Genomic DNA, 7099 nt, shown 5'->3' with positions numbered 1-7099 from the left:
TCCAAAATCACTGTAGATGGTGACTGCAGCCATGAAATTAAAAGACGCTTACTCCTTGGAAGGAAAGTTATGACCAACCTAGATAGCATATTCAAAAGCAGAGACATTACTTTGCCAACAAAGGTTCGTCTAGTCAAGGGTATGGTTTTTCCAGTGGTCATGTATGGATGTGAGAGTTGGACTGTGAAGAAAGCTAAGCACTGAAGAATTGATGCTTTTGAACTGTGGTGTTGGAGAAGACTCTTGAGAGTCCCTTGGACTGCAAGGAGATCCAACCAGTCCATTCTGAAGATCAGCCCTGAGTGTTCTTTGTAAGGACTTATGCTAAAGCTGAAACTCCAGTACTTTGGCCACTTCATGCGAAGAGTTGACTCATTGGAAAAGACCCTGATGCTGGGAGGGATTGAGGGCAGGAAGAAAAGGGGACGACAGAGGATGAGATGGCTGGATGGCATCACTGACTCGATGGACGTGAGTCTGAGTGAACTCTGGGAGTTGGTGACGGACAGGGAGGCCTGGCGTGCTGCGATTCATGGGGTCGCAAAGAGTCGGACATGACTGAGTGAACTGAACTGAGTGATAGCTATAACAAAAATTCATAATATTCTTTAAAATTTGTCTAGTATTAATTAGTTGATATAATGCTTGCTATTTAACAAATATAATTGTTTATCATAAACAATAATTGAATAATTATTGATAATTGAATCTAAAAAATCTAATTGTTGGGCAATACAGCATAACCCTTATCACCATTATTGCTGTGGTGACTTTGAACAAAAGTCAGTGCCAGAAGAAAATAAACATTTCCTGATGAACTACTCACATAAGCTCACCTATACAATCATGAGAAGTTATGCATTCCAACAACTAGGTTACTGGAATGAGTGCACCAGTTCATTTTGTTATGGCTATTCCTTATATACTAATGCACCGTTTTTAAAAAAAAAATAATAAATTTGGCATGTACCTTGAATATTCAGGTAGTCTACCCCAGTGGAGGTCTACTAATGGATCCACTTAGAAGTATTATAAAAAGGAATATCTGAGGTCCTGCTTCTTATTCTGGGAGTGGGTATCAAGGCCCACTCCTCATTCCCAAATATGTGTGGATTAATGGGGCTGCAAAGTGAAGGATCAGAAAAAGAAAAGTTCCAGTTTTTAACCTCTAAACAGTTAATGAGGAGTCAGGGCAGAGATGCTAATCTTGTGACGTCAGCGGCCCCTCTCAAGAATACACCACGTACTCTAAGGAAGAGATTCTGGGAAAACTCTTCATCACTAACAAAAGAACTATCAAAGGATTGGCAAAGCCTTAAAATTTTCTTGTCCCTAATATAAATTGTAAGCTCTTCACTAAATGCCTCCGAATACATTCTAACGAGAAGTTTTCAGCTTAGAGAGGCCATTCTGCCACTCTGTCTGTTGAGCCGGTTCCCAGAGAGAGTAGATTCTATGATTAAGGTGATTAAGGTAATCAGCCAGTCTGATTCAGACACTCAGGCCTGCCGCTGTCAGTGGCCCTGCTGGTCATCACCGGAAGAGTGCACTTTCAAGGAGAATTTCTCTCTACAAGTACTCTTGTGTTTCTTCAACTTGAAACCAAGCTGGAGAAAGAACTGTGCTTGAAAGTTTTCTGGTTGCCTGAACAGCAACTTGCATTACAGGGTGTCCTGACCACTAGGCCCTGACCACATACAAAGCAGTACATGCTTTTGGCGTCTGCTATCCCTTTCTTATAGGCTTCCCGGATGAATCAATGGTAAAGAATCCATCTGCCAGTGCAGGAGACATGGGTTCGATCCCAGGGTCAGGAAGATCCAACTGAAGAAGGAAATGGCAACTCACTCCAGTATTCTTGCCTGGAAAATCCCATGAACAGAGGAGCCTGGCAGGCTACAGTCCATGGGTCACAAAGAGTCAGACACGACTGAGCTACTGAACATACACGCATCCCTTTCTAATAAACTGCTTTGTATGCAATGAATCCTGGATAAATTGTGATAAGGTGACTGGAAACACTCCAGCTTTAATTAATCAAGGTCACTTAAATTTCATGTTTGTATAATTAAAGGCACCATCTTTAAGATTAATGACAGCTCCCACCCTTGAGAATTTTTAATTTTGTACCAGATCAGATCAGATCAGATCAGTCGCTCAGTCGTGTCTGACTCTTTGCGACCCCATGAATCGCAGCACGCCAGGCCTCCCTGTCCATCACCAACTCCCAGAGTTCACTCAGACTCACGTCCATCGAGTCAGTGATGCCATCCAGCCATCTCATCCTCTGTCGTCCCCTTCTCCTCTTGCCCCCAGTCCCTCCCAGCATCAGAGTCTTTTCCAATGAGTCAACTCCTCACATGAGGTGGCCAAAGTACCAAGTGCCAGCCTATTTACTAGCCATATTGACCAAGTCCCTCCTGCCCAAATACCCTTCTCTTCTTCTGACTATGCTATCTAGATATTCCTACTTATGGAGACCCTATAGATTCCATTAAAAAAAAAATTTTAGGCCTGGAAGAAACTTGAGAGATAATTTAGCAACACCTCATAATCTAGGTCTGCTTGTTCCAATGTGGTCGCTACTAGCCACATGTGGTGTGAGGGGAAGGAGCCAAAAAGACCACACGTGGATACATCAGACACTTGTGGGGGAAAACACAAAACCTGGAGAGAGTATAACTAACTTTCCAGTTTGGGAAAGAATCAACAGCCTCATGATATCATCCCTCACAATTATTTACAGAGTCTTGAGCTTTGATGTGTATGGTGAATTTCTGACATAAACAAATTTCCCAAACTCTCAAAATTGTAATCTCCCTCACTACTTTCACTGACTACTGAACAAATTTTATTAGAGAAGACTTGAGTGACATGGTAAGAGCAGTCACAATAAAAGACTGTTTAATCTCTGAAGTAAATTTTCTAATTTACTGATCCTTGAGTTAATCCAATAATACCTTCCAATCTTGCCAAGTCACATTTTAGATGCTGACAGGGGTTACTCCAGTGACCTCTCAAGCAATCCCAAGTGTTCATTGCATGGTCAACAAGGTGACGGAAGAGGCTGTGACGCACGCATTTGATTTCACTTCCCAAATCTAATGTCCCCTGGGGAATTTTTAGTACTTTGAGCTAGACAGAAGAAGTCCAGAAGACCTAGGGATCAGACTGCCGGTGTGTATGTAGAGAGCAGACATAGCTTCTCCACAGCAATCATGAGCAATTGAGGCAGAAGGGAAGTGTTTTCTTTGAGGAACTGACAGACACATGCCATCAACAAGAGGTCCTCGCAAAGGAAGTTGGCACAGCTGTCTTGAGCACATGACAGGTTGCCTGGGAATTCTAGGACTACTTGGATGGATTTCTGGAGCGTAGAAAGCAAGGTGTAAAGTACCATGGTTTTGAAGATGGAACTAACTGGCTAGAAAAAATCCGGTTCTAAATACTAATGCAAGGCAGTGTGTGCATCAGCACAGATGCACACACATGCTCAAGTAGCTTGAATTGCACTTGGCAAACACGTGTGACCTTCATCTCATACACACCCTGTATTATCCCCATCAGCTATCATTGCCACCTCACCAAGGAAGGTCCTGAGGTTCAGAGGGAGTGTGTTTCTCAACTCGGTTTGGCATCCATTTCCCCTAACACTCTCAGATCCCAGATTTCCTTAATGGAAACACCTTCACCAGTTCCTTGTGGGCAGACTTTGCAGGACAGTAGATCTAAGTGCTTGCTCTCTCACTATGGAAACTAGAGAGTCCTTCTGCCAAAATATCCTACCATCATCATACCATCTAACCATATGCTGCCAAGGAATGGGCATGTGACCCAAGCTTGGCCAATGGAATGTTCTCCTCTAGGATCTTGAACCTTGACTTGAACTGTTCAAGGATGGAAGAAACAGAGCCCATCTTCCCAGCTGCAGGGTCTGGGACAGGCTCTTGTGCAGTCCCAATCGCTAAAACCTTTCAAAATTTCCTTATACCTTTGCAACGAAGTCTATTTTTCACTTATGTGAAAGTTTCTGTTAGTCATAACTACCATGAGTTGAATTACATCCCTCCAAAATTCATGTGTTGAAATCCTGATCCCTGAGACCTCAGGATGTGCCCTTATCTGGAAATATGATGTTGGTAGATAAGGTGAGGTCAAACTAGAGTAGAATAAGCCTCTAACCCAATATGACTGATATCCTTACAAATGGAAACATTTGGACATTGACATACATACAAGAGGAAGAGGATGAGATGGTTGGATGGCATCATCAACTCAATGGACATGAGTCTGAGCAAACTGGGGGAGATAGTGAAGGATAGGGGGGCCTGGAATGCTGCAGTCCATGGGGTTTCTAAGAGTCAGACATAACTTAGTGACCGAACAACAATACAGAGAACACCACGAGAAGATGAGGGCAGAGATTAGGGTGCTGTTTCTACAGGACAAAGAACATCAGATTGCCTGCAAAGCACCAGAAATTAGGCAAGAGGCATGGAACAGATTCTTCCCCACAGCCTCAGAAGGAACCAAATCTGCTGACACCTTGATCTCAGACTTCCCACCTCCAGAATTGACAGTATATTTCCGTGGCTTAAGTCATTCAGTCTCTGTTACTTTGTTACAGTAGATTTAGAAAATGAACGCAATCAGCTAAACACTCAGGCTAAATTTTTTTTTTTTTTTAAAGAAAGATGATTATCCTATTCCTGGGGAGTTGAAGCTATTGATTAGGAGAGACTTGAGCAGCCTGAGGAGATGAGTTGCTAAACTGGGAAATTTACATGGAAAGTTAATAGGCTGGTTCCTAAATATAGATATAAGTACTTCATGAAATGCCTATGTTTTCCTTGAATTCACAGGAAAAAAAATAAAAGCAAATGCTTTTGCAGTGAGCAGATAAAGAAAAGGCTAGGGATGAATAATCACATAGTATGAACAGTTTGAGTCTGAGAAAAAATGTATGATGCACAGTTGTCAGGATAATTTCTCTGCTAAATGCACTAACTTTTTTGCTTCTGCTTGGTGTCTAAAAATGATGGATTATATTCACTATTCTCCAGTTGATTCTTTGATATAATGTTAGCATCTGCTCTGAGTCAGAAGTTAATACAGTGTGGGCAGAAGGCCTGATTTGATCTGATTACGGTAACTAACTTTATCTTTTTAGTGCCCAAGGATTAAATGGTCCCTAATTAACTCTTATTCTTTCATCAAATAGCTGTTGAATATATACTCAGGGACAGGACAGAATGGCGGATAAGACCAACAGGTTTTCAACCCCACGTCAGAGGGAGCAGCAAATGATACAGGAATTAATGGTTAAGTGTATTGTGCAGGGTTTCACCTGCTAAGTGCAAGTCAAGGGAGAATTATCAGGTCCAAAGCGGGTACAATGTCTGAGAGGAAGAGTGTTCCTGGCAGAGTAGATGGTACTATGAAAACCTAGAAATGAAAGTGAGTACTTTGGCAAGTTGGGACACTGAGAAAAGGTCATCATGGCCCAGAGATGAGGCTAGAGAGACCAGAAAAGGGAAATGGAGGAGTCTGAATTATCCTAATGGTGAATCATGGGAGAGTTTTAATTTGGGAAGTGGCATGATTAAATTTGCCCTCCTTAGGATCACTCTGGGCTTCCCAGATGGTGCTAATGATAAAGAATCTGCCTGCCAATGCAGGGAATTCAGGAGATGCAGGTTTGATCCCTGGGTTGGGAAGATCCTCTGGAGGAAGAAATGGCAACCTACTCCAGTATTCTTGCCTGGAAAATTCCATGGACAGAGGAGCCTGGCTGGCTATAGTCCATGGGGTCAAAAAGAGTTGGATGTGACTGAGCATATACACACGCACAGAGGATCATTCTAGTAGCTGTCTGGAGTCTAGATGCACAGATATCAGTAAGAAATCTGTTGGCATGATGAGAGAGAGAGACAGATTGAACTGCCTACAATAAGGACCATGGGAAAGAGAGAGCATTAAGTCTGGAGGAGAATACCACATCACTTGACTGGGGAGGTTGCATTTCATACTAGTCTGGCCAACACTACCATTCTTGCTTGTTGCTCAGATTCTATGAGGCCCACCTGAGAGCTCCAACATGACCCACTGCTGAAGATCAGTGAACTCCTAAGAAATTTCCCCAGGCAGTGACCACGTCCCATGAAATCGGATGGGAACTCCGTAATGCTTGGCAGTTGCGCAACAGACTGTCCATAACCACTGCCTCTCACCTCTGGTGGTGCAGCAGATCTGGCAAGCCTACAGCCCCCATCTCTTCTATCTTTTCCAAACAACTCTTGGAAGCAGGCAACACCAGATTGTGGACAGCTAGGATGAGTGTCTCAGTCCCAGCCCTCCTCTTACCTGGAAGTTTTGTCAGCTCTCTACTGAATGGCCTTTTCCTTCTTTCCAACAGTGTGAAGGGCACACAGCAAGTCTGAGCACTCAGAGCACAAGCTAAAATCCTGTCCAACTTCTGACGGAAGTCAGTCAGATGTTTCTTCCTAAAATTATTTAGGGTACCAAAATGTGGGAATGAAAATTTTAGTAGGACATTTTTTAAATGGCAGGATGGGTTAGCTACCTATATTCTTAAAGCATTTGATTGAACTATACATTCTTAAGTATTGAAATACTATACTTTCAAGTATATAGCCTACTCACTTGGTAGGGAGTGACTACTGTTTTTGCCGATATATAGATAGATAGATAGATAGATAGATAGATTCCTTGATAGGATTGACAAAGAAATGGAAAGAAAGTGGAAAGTGTTATCCACTCAGTCACGTTCGACTCTTTGAGACCCCATGCAGTGTAGCCCGCCAGGCTCCTCTATCCATGGAATTCTCCAGGCAAGAGTACTGGAGTGGGTTGCCATTTCCTTCTCCAGGGGATCTTCCCTGTCCTGGGAATCGAACCTGTGCCTCCTGTGTCTCCTACATTGCAAGTGCATTCTTTACCCGATGAGCCATCAGGGGAGCCCTGAAAAGCATAACTAACTGTAAGAATGGCATTTAGGGTATGATAACACAGAAAAAAAAGAAAAATGATGAGTGGCTATCTAAGCCCCAAACCAGCAATCTCAATTTTTTTTTTTTTT

The sequence above is a fragment of the Bison bison genome, unplaced genomic scaffold (genome assembly GCF_000754665.1).
Source record: "Bison bison bison isolate TAMUID 2011002044 unplaced genomic scaffold, Bison_UMD1.0 scf7180017864134, whole genome shotgun sequence".
Classification (NCBI taxonomy): Eukaryota; Metazoa; Chordata; class Mammalia; order Artiodactyla; family Bovidae; genus Bison; species Bison bison.
Note: the sequence above shows the minus strand (reverse complement) of the source record.